Source organism: Hyperolius riggenbachi, chromosome 5 (genome assembly GCF_040937935.1).
Source record: "Hyperolius riggenbachi isolate aHypRig1 chromosome 5, aHypRig1.pri, whole genome shotgun sequence".
In the NCBI taxonomy this organism is placed as follows: domain Eukaryota; kingdom Metazoa; phylum Chordata; class Amphibia; order Anura; family Hyperoliidae; genus Hyperolius; species Hyperolius riggenbachi.
In genome coordinates, this window is record NC_090650.1 from 201,366,250 (window position 1) to 201,379,735 (window position 13,486).

The 13,486-nt window shown below is 43.5% G+C and overlaps 1 protein-coding gene across 4 annotated transcripts in view; it reads right to left on the minus strand.

Moving 5' to 3' along the window:
- PDE1C (phosphodiesterase 1C) overlaps window positions 1-13,486 on the minus strand; it is a 1,357,122-nt gene that overhangs the window by 364,092 nt on the left and 979,544 nt on the right. The gene's annotated exons all lie outside the window — the stretch shown is intronic.

A 13,486-nucleotide genomic window follows, 5' to 3' on the forward strand; every position in this document is an offset into this window, starting at 1 on the left:
TTGCGATGTGCCTCTGAGGAAGCGGCTTATGGCTGCGAAACACGTGTCAGGCATTTTTATGTGAAGTGAAGGTCTGATGTTGTATCTACACTCAGCACCTACGCTCTGAAGAGAAAATTGGAGAATTAAAGAGAACTTTGGTTCATGAATAAAACCCCGCTTGCGTGCATATATTGAACTGTTGAACATAATTTACAGGGGTGGAACCACACTACTTCTTTTATCTTTGTCAGTATCAGTTTCACTTCATTGCCACCACGCATGCCTCCGATGTCCTCCTCAATCTTCCAGGCTCCCTCCTCCTCGTAGCCAGGCAACTGTGTGGCCGCCTCCACCTGACCTGCTCTGCTCACATCGCACACAGAGCAAAGCGGCCAGCGGGACGGGCGGCTGTGGACAGTTGCAGGCAGCTCAGCTGATGGTGACAGGTGCAGTTACACTGTCATACGCCCCATAGAAGATAGCAAATTTTGTCGCCCTAGTCCTATGCCTTGGGGGCCTTTCCACAAATCCGGCCCTGGTGAGTGTATGTGTAGCAGCCCTTTTTCTACATTATTTTCCCTGAAAAACACATGGGTTGCCATTTGCCAAACTGCAAACATATTTTCATGACACAGGGAGATCTAAAACAGAGGGATTCACACAACTGTACATCCATGAACAGTAACTCGGCATTAATAATCACAGAAGATAAGCCAAAATTGGCATTAGGCAAGCTGGTAACTACTTCAACTGGCCCTACATTGAGCAAACATGGCTACTAATATTTCAAGCTGTTGCTTGCTGGAAATGTGCTTAGTACCAATGTTCAGTTGAATGTGCTGTAATTTGTTACCAGGTAAGGATGAATGGAGACGGTCCCATAAAGAATGGTTGCCAAAGGAAGTCACATACCATTTGTTATGAGACAAGTGTGCTTCACTGGTCTACGCTGGATGTTTGCCAACTACACATTGGGCCCTGCGGTTTTCAGTGGATCCCTTTGTGTATTTGGCTAGTTGAAATTAGCTATATAAGTTGGTTCTGTCTGAGTTTTTGGGTCTGGGTCGCTCCTGGGGAACCCCGCACAGAGTTTATTTCTATAGATGACTACCTTCTCTCTCCTAACCCCATACAGGTACTTATTTTTTTTTGGTGTGGGGAGTGCTGCTGGGACACTCTCTGGCACCTAATAGGATATGTCACATGCCTTTGATTTGGTGCCGTTTTCTGCTATCTCCTTGAGTGACTTGAAATTAGTTACTTGGAATGTTAGAGGTCTACGCACTCCGCAAAAGAGAACACAGGTACTTAGACATCTGCAAAAAATGAAGATTGATGTTGCCATATTGGAAGAGACTCATCTTCGGGCCAATGAAATATCACTTATGTCTAAACTATGGGTGGGACATGCTACTGGCTCCCCCTCTTGTGGTAGAAAGGCAGAGGTCATTCTCCTTATTCACAAAAAATTTGATGGACAGGTAATAGACCAGGAAATAGATGCAGTTGAAGGAAGATGGTTGAGGGTGAATTTGACTCGTTCTGACCAGACGTTGACTATTTGGGGGATATATGCTTCAAATTCTGATAGTGCCACATTTTACCAAACCTTAACTACAGCAATCAAATCGGCTCCCATCACCTCACAGATAATAGGCGCTGGCGACTGTAATGCTGTACCCTCTCCCCCTGAAGATAGACAACTTCAGTCACTACATACACCACAAGATAGAAATCTAGAATTGTTTCTTTTGGAAACAGGAATGTCTGACATATGGCGACACTTACACCCCTTTGAAAGAGACTTTACACACTTCTCTGGAGTCCATGCATCTCACTCAAGGATTGATCTCATTCTGACATCCCCTAATCTAATCACCAAAGCACAATCGGTGGACATTAAAGCAATAGTCATATCGGACCATGCTCCGGTATGCGCTACTTTTTGTCTCAATTATGTGAAACAGTCGTGGGAGGGTTGGAGGTTCCCCAGATATTTATATGAAGATGAACAATTCACTACATTATTGACTAATTGGTGGTGGGAATTCAAAGATACCAATCGGCAACATAGAAGAGACCCAATCTTATATTGGGAAACGGCAAAGGTGGTTCTGAGGGGTAGAATCATAGCCTACACTAAATCCTACAAAAAGAAAGCCCTAGATAATTATAATGCAAAATGTAGTGAAGCCAGACAGGCCTATATTAGGTACAGAGATAATCCCTCACCACAGCATAGAGAGAGATGGCTGAATGTGAAATACGAGAGTGATCTTTGGTTTGAGCGATATGACAAGACATTCAGGTCCCATAGAGCAGCACGCTATTTTAAGTTAGCAAACAAATCAGGAAGGCTCCTGGCTAATCTTACTAAGCCGAGATGGTCAAACACACAGATTCAAGCTTTAAAAGACTCAGAGGGTAAGATGCACTCATCACGGGAACAAGTGGCTAACATCTTCACTGATTACTACAAAAAACTTTATCAGTCCAGAGGGAGTGAAGAGGCTGACATGAATGCATATTTAGCTACAGTTAAACTTCCACGACTCTCTCAGGATGACTTAGAGATGCTAAATGCAGATATAACTCAAGGTGAGGTGGAAAGAATGATTACATTCTCACATTTGGGAAAGGCACCTGGGCCTGATGGGCTATCGTCAGAATTTTTTAGACTTCTTAAGACAGAAATATCGCCATGCCTGGCCTCACTCTATAACACAATTATTAAGACCCAAAGATTAATGCCAACCGCAAACTTGGCACATATTAAGCTCATTCCTAAGCCCGACAAGGACACAACAGATCCCTCGTCGTATCGACCGATTTCACTCCTCAATCAGGATGTAAAATTCTTATCTAAGATCATGGCAGATAGGCTGGCGGTACTCTTACCTAATCTATTGTTGGACAATCAAAAGGGGTTTGTCCAGGGTCGCAGTGCGGTCACAAATGTGAGAAAGGTGTTATCGGTATTGGAACATTGCAGATTGTCGGGGAAAATGAAAGGATCGGAGGCCTTCTTGGCATTAGATGCCGAGAAGGCCTTTGACAGTGTCGAATGGCCCTGGCTCCACATGGTTTTGAAGGCCTTTGGTTTTGAAGGGCACTTTTCCTCATATGTGGAGGCAGTATACAAATCTCCGGAGGCTAAGATATCTTTGGCCGGCGGGATGGGCCCAAGTTTTTCATTGGCTAGGGGAACGAGAAAGGGGTGCCCTTTATTACCACTGTTATTTAACTTGGCTTTGGAACCCCTGTCTCGCTCACTTCAATGCTCACCTCTGTTTGAAGGTATTCAGGTGGGGTCGCAGCAGGTGAAGACTGCTCTATTCGCAGATGATATTCTACTTTTTATGGCCAGCCCAGAGAGGGATCTACCTAGTATTATGAAACATATTAAATGGTTTGGCTCCTTTTCTGGCCTGGTCATAAACTATCATAAAAGTGAACTCTTATTTTTGTCACATCGAGCCGGAGTTTCTGGGACTGAGTGGATTTCTGATTTGGGTCTTAAACAGGCCCTAAACCATGTGAAGTATTTGGGAATCTGTATCCCGCGGGATATTGGTCATTTATATAGGCTAAATTTTACCCCTATATTGGAAAAAATCAAAATGGAGCTGCGACGCTGGGAGTCTTTACCTCTCTCTTTGACTGGAAGAATCTATCTTGTTAAAATGATACGTTTTACGTGACTCTTGTACCCGCTTCAAACAATTCCACTACTACTTCGTCATAAAGACGTTCAGGCGCTCGAATCTGCATTTGTAAAGTTTCTGTGGCTACATGGAAAACCCAGAATCTCTTTGGCCAAACTTAAAAAAATCCAAGGAGTTGCTGGGTTTCAATTTTCCTGATGTGAGGGAGTACAATTTAGCCTCATTGATCCGTCATGCTCGTGACTGGCTGGGTGGCACGTCTTTCTATTCTAACTATGCTCTGGAAACAGAAATGGTGGCTCCTTGGTCACTAGAGGGGGTTATTCACTCTAAATTCCTACCTCAATTAAGCAAAATGTGATCTTACGAGACACCATAATAGCATGGAGAGACACTAGAAAATTATTCAATTTACCTGGTCCCTTGTCCCCAAGGGCACCTTTGGTGGGAATCCCTGGCTTTTTACCATGCTCGCTTCATTCAATTTACCGAACATGGGCAACAAGAGGGATAAAATATCTATCTCAACTGTTGCGACCAGATGGCTCCCTTAAAGCTTTTGCTGAGGTCGTCATGCAATACCCTTTTCTGAAATTGCATGCCTTCTATTATAACCAGGTAAAAAGTTTTTGCTCTGCGATTCTGGGGGGACAGGGTAAATGTATACGGGTACAGACTTTTGATAATTTAATGGCGGATCTGAGCACTAAACAATCATTATCATGGATCTTCTGTTTTATCAGAGATAGACAGTTATCTAGAAAAAAAAAACCTAGCACTACACTTCTCAAAAATGGGCAGCACTAGGGGATAAACCATTGGAGGAAACCCAAAACTCCATTATAGAGGCCTGGGGAAAAACAAGAAGTAGTATTGTCAGTGCAGATTGGAGAGAGATGCAACTCAAAATAATACACAGAGCATATCTTCCTATAAAAGGCCCTTATACCCACCTGGGCTGCACAAAAGACCTAATCCACTGCCCTAAATGTCCCTCACTCATACCCAATCTGGACCATATGCTGTGGACGTGCCCTGCTATTCAATTGGTTTGGGAGGATTCCCTAGAATTAATCCACTCTATTGTCGGTTGTAAAAGGGAGTATAATGTTTTCTACTGTCTCTTCCATAGCCCTGATTACTTAGAAGGTGGTCAAACAAAAGCCCTTTCACGGTTCGAGCATCTAGTTCTCCTGGCAACTAAGAAGTTGATACTTCGTCAATGGCTCTCTCCAATAGTCCCAAACAGAACTATGCTTAAAGAGAGGTTGGGATTCTTGATACAAATGGAAAATATAAATATAAAACGGGGGAAAAAACACTCAGTGAAGAAATTTTTTAAAACATGGAAAAAATATATCCAAAAGGAATGCTCTAGAGAGCAAATAGTAGCCATCATGACACCTCTACAAAACACTACCTGGTGCCTGACACAAAAAGTGGGAGGGTACCTAGGGAGACTCGAAATATGATCCATACTCTTGCTTGATCTCCATTAAAGCATATAGTTCGGGAAGTGGGAAGAGAGAGGGGAAAAGGGGGTTTGTATGGGGGGGCGACTCAGACGTGTAAATAGTTTTTGTTTCTGTTTTAAGTTTGTTCGTTTTATATGCATAATAAGTCTTGGATAACCATATCTGGTAAATGCTAATTTTCTACCCTGTATATCTGTCGATTGCAAGAGGTTGAAAAGCACCTTAATAGGTCGACCTCTTGATATCCTACATAAGAACTTCTTTCCTTAAGGGATGAAATATTAAATCAATATGTGCATTAGCATTTTAGTAGATAATCATATAGGTGGCTGCACCTACTCAAATATGTATATCATTGTTCTTTTTGTAAAATGTAAAACATTGGGATATGTCTAGCTTTTGCTATATTTGACCTAATTTTTATAACATGTGATGTTAGACGCAATTGTGAATTTCATGTTATGTGATGAATTCCCAATAAAAACCTTAAATTAAAGAATGGTCGCCATTTTCACCGACACCACCGAATTGCAGGTTAATTCTCCTGCAAATTTTCCAATACAGCCAGATGGGTTTTCTAAAGACATCAGTCATGGAAATGCTAATACTCAGCCAAAGTAAAGCTGGCCATACACTAGTCGGTGTGGCCAACAGATCCCCCTCAGACCATTATCTGATCAGAGAGAAATCTATCTAAACACAAATGTTTACTCGATTTCAGCAAGATCCGGGCCCTTTTCACATGTGTGACTTTATACTTACCTGTTCCCCGGTTTGGAGGGGGCCCCATACTACACATGCTGGCTTTTGTAGTTTTATAGATTTACTGTCAGTACAAGTACCCTTTTAAGGGGCTTGTAACATCCCAAAAACAAAAAAATTGCCTAAAAATAGTACTCCCAATATATGAGAAACAACAAGGTAAAGGATTGACTGTTGGACGCATGTGAAAAACTACAAAAAAGCTTTAATAAGAATAATGTTAAATCACCATAATATCAAACACAAATGCATATATCACATTCCAAATCACATATCCATCTAATATACCCTAAAATTTGCAGTACTGACATCATAGAGTTATGGGGTTGCAGTCCTCAAGCCTATTAGATCTTAAACAGGGTAACCAGTCTTGAGATTCGGTTCTATGGCAAGAAAAGTAAATTGATGCAAAATCCTGTTGCAAAGCTTGCAAGAAATGATCCAGTAGTTCATACACAGGGAGATCCCAATCGCAGACCACCGCAGAACAACCGGACAATCCTTATCACACAAAGCTCATGCCGTTCCAAACTAAATCCACAACAATCCTCAATCGCAGAATCTTGTGTGGCTGATCAATGACATGACCATTAAGTATATAAGTTCATCCATAGCATGTGGTATAAAGCTTAATATCATAGGAGGCATATGCAGTACAGTGAGTTGAAAGCGTAATGATATAGCAAGCAGGAGAATGAAGCAGCAAGCAGGACATGCATAAACATGGCTAGTTACCCATCCATGACTAAATGATTGGTTGCTGTAGTTGCCACTGATCGATCAGTATTCCAATATGCAAGTCAAGACGCAGCCCATGAATGTCAGGTACTGGCTAAGATGGATGCCTAATTGCTCGACATGTTTTGCCGATCAATATTGGCGTTAATTCCTCAAGATCCGCACCATCAAAAAGTCCAATTTTTATTAATGTATCAAAATCATAAAAACATGATAAAATGCCTCAGGCGTCATGCATAGGCATTTCGGACCATCACAGTCCTTTCTCAAATCATCATAGACCCACACTAACTATCCCCATTAAAACTCGTGTTTCTATAACAAACTGGAGGACCACATAGAGAACTAACTCATTATTCTCACCGCATATGTATGAGGAGAATCCACCAATCAGGTCAGCCCCAGGAGCTGCAATTGCCCAATCACCATGCAGCCAAGGGTCAGAAGTATCAAATCAAATCTTCTCTACTGGTACTAAACGAGACCATCTCGCAGTGGGAGACGTCCCTTCCGGCCTCACTGTTTATCGTGGCGGGCTATTTCAACAGGGCCAACCTGCGCCAGGAGATGCCACGCTATCACCAGCATGTAGCCTGCCCCACCAGAGGACCGAACACCCTGGACCACTGCTACACGGCACTGAGGGATGCATACAAAGCGGCACCATGGGCAGCCCTGGGTTCCTCTGATCACTGTCTTATCCATCTTATCCCCACCTACAGGAGGCGCCTAGAATCAGCTAAACCGATCATTAAATCTGCCAAAGTGTGGTCAAACGAGGCCAAACTGAAACTGCAAGCCTGCTTTGAATGCACTGACTGGAAGTCCCTAGAAGCGTCAGACCTGGATGAATGGGCAGATAACGTCGCCTCATACATCAGTTTCTGCGAGAACTCGTGTGTACCAACGAAATCCTTTAAGGTGTATCCGAACAACAAGCCGTGGTTCACCAACAAGCTACGGCAACTACGGAGGCGAAAGGAGGCGGCGCACAAGTCCGGCAACCAGGAGGACTATAGGAAGGCAAGAAACGTTCTTAAGCGGGAACTGGGAGCGGCCAAAAAAGAGTATGCTGAGAAAATTAAACATAACCTGCGCTCAAATGACTCACGTGCAGTATGGAAGGGGCTGAAGGCTGCCACAAACTATAAGCCACAACCCCAGCATGCAACACCCAGCCCAATACTAGCAGAAGAACTCAGCTGATTCTACTGCAGGTTCGAGAATCAGGAAGAGCCAGGGAAGAACCAGGTATCGGCCACCCCACCTCCATGCCCTGCTGACAACACCCTGAGTCTGCCCTCTCCCACGGTGGTGAGTGAGGCCGAGGTCCTGCGCCTCCTATCAACCCTAAATGCCAGGAAAGCCCCCGGCCCCGACGGAGTATCTCTAGCTTGCCTGAAAACCTGCTGCAGGCAACTTGCTCCCATCCTCTTTGCTATCTTCACCAAGTCCCTGGGGGAAGGCAAGGTCCCTGCGTGCTTCAAGAGGTCTACCATCATACCCGTGCCTAAGAAACAAGGGGTCACTGAACTTAACAACTTTAGGCCCGTGGCCCTGACGTCCGTCATCATGAAAACCATGGAGCGCACGGTCCTGGCCTACCTCAAGCTCACCACTGTGCCCCTCCTAGACCCCTTCCAGTTTGCATACAGAGCAAACAGGTCCACTGATGATGCAATCAATATCTGCCTGGAGCTCATCAACGACCACCTTGACAGGCCGGACACGTACGCTAGAATACTACTCCTGGACTTCAGCTCGGCCTTTAACACCATCTGCCCACGCATTCTCCAACGGGACCTAGCTGCACTTGGCGTCCACCCTAGTCTACAACTCTGGATCTCAGACTTTCTTACCAACAGGTCCCAAGTCGTCAGCCTGGGCAATATCCACTCTCAAGCAGCGGCCACGAACACAGGAGCTCCTCAAGGCTGCGTACTGTCACCACTGCTGTTCTCCCTCTACACAAACAATTGCAGGTCTGAGGCAGACTCTGTCAAGGTCATCAAGTTTGCTGATGACACCACCATCATTGGCCTTGTAACCAAGGATAATGACCAAGAGTACCGTCAGCAGAAGGAGAGAATTTGCAACTGGAGCAAGGAGAACAGGCTGGTGCTAAACACCGAAAAAAACGTTGAGTTAATCATTGACTTCAGGAGGTCTGCTCCCACCCCACCTCCAATCTACATTGGCAGCAATGAGGTAACCAGAGTGCCCTGCGCTCGGTTTCTGGGTACTACCATCTCCTGCGACCTCAGCTGGAAGCCTAACATCACTGCCACCCAACGGAGACTCTTCTTCCTCCGCCAGGAGACTCTTCTTCCTCCGCCAGCTGAGAAAGTTTGGCATGACTCAGGAAATTCTAACCAGTTTTTACTCCGCCACCATTGAGTCGATCCTCTGCTCTTCCATCTTGGTGTGGTATGCTGGCGCCACTGTCAATGATAGGGGCAAACTACAGAGAGTTATCAGGTCTGCAGAGAGGATCACTGGGTGCCCCCTCCCCTCACTTACCCTACTGTACAACAAAAGACTTAAATCCAGGGCATCGAGGATTGCAAATGATCCCTCACACCCAGGCCACCGCTACTTCAGCATTCTGCCCTTGGGCCGGAGGCTACGAGCCATCTCCACTAAGACCACGAGACACAGGAACTCGTTCTTCCCCTCGGCAGTCAGCCTCCTAAACTCCCTCCACATTCTACCATCAAGCAAGCTCTAACGAACAGTGAGGCCGGCGGCGCTACGGCTGAACAGCCGACCGGCCCACAGGACAAAATATTAGACATCTCAGCGACACACTGGGAATGTGATGTGTATTACAATGTAATGTTAAGCTGATGCCTGTTGTGTGTCTCTCTCTATGTATTCTTTCTGAGCTATTGTATTGTGCCAAAAACAATTCCGGGCATGACCCCTCATGCTTGGCGAAAATAAAATTCTGATTCTGATTCTGAAGTATTCAGGAGTGTAATAAACTTACATAATATACAAATAGATGACATTAGACCCTCTCCAACTATAGCCACCGTAATAAAATACAGGGAACTCATGCATCATTTTTTGATTGTGCGGATCTTGAGGAATTGTGGATTGATACTCGGTACTCCAGAGTGGATCCTGGCACATCATATTGTTACCATTGGTGCAGCAACAATTCTGATCTAATTGCAATATCAGCCTCATCAGGAACAGGTGTCATTTGTAGTTTTAAAAAAAAAACTTCAGCTACAGTTACTACCCATCCCCTTCCGCTCCGCCCGCTGCAGTCCACCAAGCCGCCCATTGGCTTACGCGTGGTGGCGCCATGCATTCCACGCTGTCACCCGGATCCCCGGAAGTACACACTCCAAACAAAGGAAGTGCGTCACTGAGGGGCAGCCTGGGGGCAGCAATTGGAAATTAGACAGCTACTGGACCCAGACACGCCCCAAAAAACATGAAACCATAATATCTACTACCTATTTGATAACCAATCCGCCAAAAATAAAATCAAAAAGCCACAATCTCTGGCCGGCAGTCCGCCCATCTCCAATGTGTAGCACGCTCACTCAAAAATAGACCTCGCACCAACAGAAAGGGCAATAGCCAGACAATTGTTGAAGAACATAGCTGTTGCATTCAAATTACCTTACCATATGTTGCTAATAAACATTCTATATATCTCCGGTACCAGGTACAGGTACACATAATACAATAGGCGAATGTGTTAAAAATCGCCAACGCAAAAATATAAGAGGGGCATATGCCGCAGCAGGAGCAGACCGCCCACAGGGGGCAGGGAAGCATGACTATTACAGAAAACACAAGAAAGTGGCAGTACCAAGTTCAGGATGGCTTTTTATGGTGGGTATAATTGTATCCATTGGCTTCTAAGACTGAAATCTCACTCGGTCAGGAGAGGGATGACAGGTTTATTGCAGATCACAGGGGGAAATACAGACTACCCCGGTAGAAAAACCCAATAGTTGACACTATCGCTTAAACTCTTATTTCTCGTAGCATCGAGATTGAAAATCCAGCGGGATTCAATCTGTAACAATTTCTTGTCTATGTTTCCACCTCTGGGATGTCCATGTATCTTGTCAAGTCCCACAAACCGAATGAATTGAGGGTTGCCTCTATGTGCATCAGTACTACGTTTCTTGCCATAGAACTGAATCTCAGGATTACAGTCAAGACTAGTTACCCTGTATAACATCTAATAGGCTTGGGGACTGCAGCCCCATAGCCCTATAATGTGTCAGGATGGCTAACTTTAGGGTAGATTAGATAGATATGTGATTTAGAATGTGATATATGCATTTGTGTTTGATATTATGGTAATTTAACATTATTCTTATTAAAGCTTTTTTCTAGATTTTCACATGCGTCCAAAGGGTCGATCCTTTACCTTGTTGTTTCTCATGTTTGATGTTGACACGGTGCATGTGAAAATGTGATTGATCGCCAAATTTAGATGTTATTTTTGATCATTTTATGGTCCTATTTGACATTGATCTGCCCCCTAATTTTTTTCTTTACATGGTCGGTGTGCCTTTGCTGAACTGTGCCAAACTGTGCAAATTACAGAAAGTTCCCATTTCTGATAAGACAAGGACACAATGACCAGAAGGTAGTTGAATCCCCCCATCCCCTTTTGAATAGTATACACTGATGTAACCCTGTTGTCTAGGTGATGCTTGTTGTGGGAGGGACAGTAATCTGTAAAATAAGCAGTAAATTAATAATGAGCTGGGTTAAGACAAAAGAAAAAAATAAAAGGGCAGAAATGATGTCACGTTTGGCATCACAGAGAAAATGTTAAGACAGAAACCAGCAGAAATATATATATATATATATATATATATATATATATATATATATATATATATATATATATATATATTTTTATCACATTTCTCTTAAATCTGACAGTAAACACTAACACTAACAGGATAGGTAAGCTAAATAAATCATTTCTTATTAGATTATCTATTTAATTTTTTTCCCATCAATATGGTGTTTCGTCCCACTTTATTGCTTGCGGGGTATAGAGCTGAATTGAATAGAAAACATTTTTCTATAAACAAAAACATTTATATTTTCTTTAAAAGAGGTCCCCATAAAACATCACTGATTTTTACTGTGCATTTTACTTCACTGATCAACGCTACTTTGTTTTGGGAAATTCTGCTGATTTGACAGATATCTGGCAGCACAATCTGCCAATGTGCGGTATAAACTGCAGTTGCCATTTACCTTTGACAAATGAAACATGAATTTATATTACTAATGTGTTTCTGCATTTCTTTTCAGTTTTCCAGTAATTTCAGTTTTTCTTTTTATTTAAAATATCTGTTGGATGACTGTTTTACACAAAATAATTTTGCTGCTCAGAGGATTAAAGGGAGAAAAGAAGGGAGAAGCAGAATAAAGGCAAGGTTATATCAGCCCTGAAGACAGAATTGGGAAGTGATATTGTTAGTAGCCATGTATAAATGTTTGATTCTCGATTTTACATTGGGCTCTATTCACAAAACTTCTCATAAATTACTTATTTATCAACTATTTGATAAAAATAAGCTTTCAGCCAGCAGAGTAACTAGAAATCACCGCCCCCTGCCTGCAAAAATATGGATGCCCCCTCCCTGGGGCCCGCTCAGGGCCGTTTGGGGGTCAGGAGGGGTCGCAGCATGAGGGGAATGTGTTTCTACACATCGGCAGGGAAAGGGGACATTCCCCCCTCCCTCACCTCGTGCTCTCCTCTCAGTGCGCTCCCCTCCCGCATCAATTTTCAGTGGCAGCAGGTGGCGGGCAGGAACACATAACTCCTTCCACTGCGGAGGTCCATCTCTAAGTGCCTCACACTACATCCTGTTTAAACAGGAAGTAGCATCAGACACTTAGAGATCGGGAACCTATGGTGCATGGATGGAGGGATGTGTTCCTGCCCGCCGCCACTGATGATTGATACAGGAGGGGAGCGCGCTGAGGGGAGAGACCCGGTTTAGAGAGGGGGAGGACCGGTGTCCTTCCCCCCCACCGATGTGTGGCCATGCTTTCCCCTCATGCTGCGATCCCTCTTGCCCCCAAAACGGCCCTGAGCATGGGAGCAGAGGCTGCATCCCCTATTGTTATTTCAGCACATTTACAAGCAAAATAATCACTCAAAATGAGTTGTTCCTGATTAACTTCATTTCAATATTACTTATTAATTATGTTATATTTGTGTTCTTTGGGAGCTTAAAAAAGTAACATACAGTAGATAAGGTGAAAACAGAGGAAAACAGGTGAAAAAGCTTTGTGAACCATGCCCTGTTGGTAGGCTATTTTAAAGGGATACTATTGATTCACATATTCTTTTCAATTGACACAGGAATTGTTTGGGAAGTGCTGCTAAGTACTGGTGTATACATTTTAGTTGCAACTTCTTTGTTTACTGTTAGCAAAATACATTCAAAGTTTACTGATGCCAAAACTGACGGCTGACTGAGCCATGAGGAGAGGGGAAATTCCCCTCACACTTGATCAGTTAACTCTATGTGTAGTTCTGTGTGTGACAGAGAGAGACAGGACACAGGAGCTGCAGCTGTTGGGAGCTCTGTTTCTGACTGAAGTGTCTGAAGAGAGCAGAGGAAATGTAACTAATTGTCACAGCTTTTTCATATTGTTTTTGCTTTCAGAGTTTGATATGTTTGATATTTGCTTTCTGTAGTCTGATATGCAACTCTGGCTGTGCATTGAAGCAGACACCCCTTCTGCAATTGATTTGTCCCAATATAGCTAAATCCTACCCTCAATAAATTACAGCTTTTGCCTCTGATATTTAACATGAAAAGTAGGAAAATGTTTACACAGCTACTTAGACATTATTTG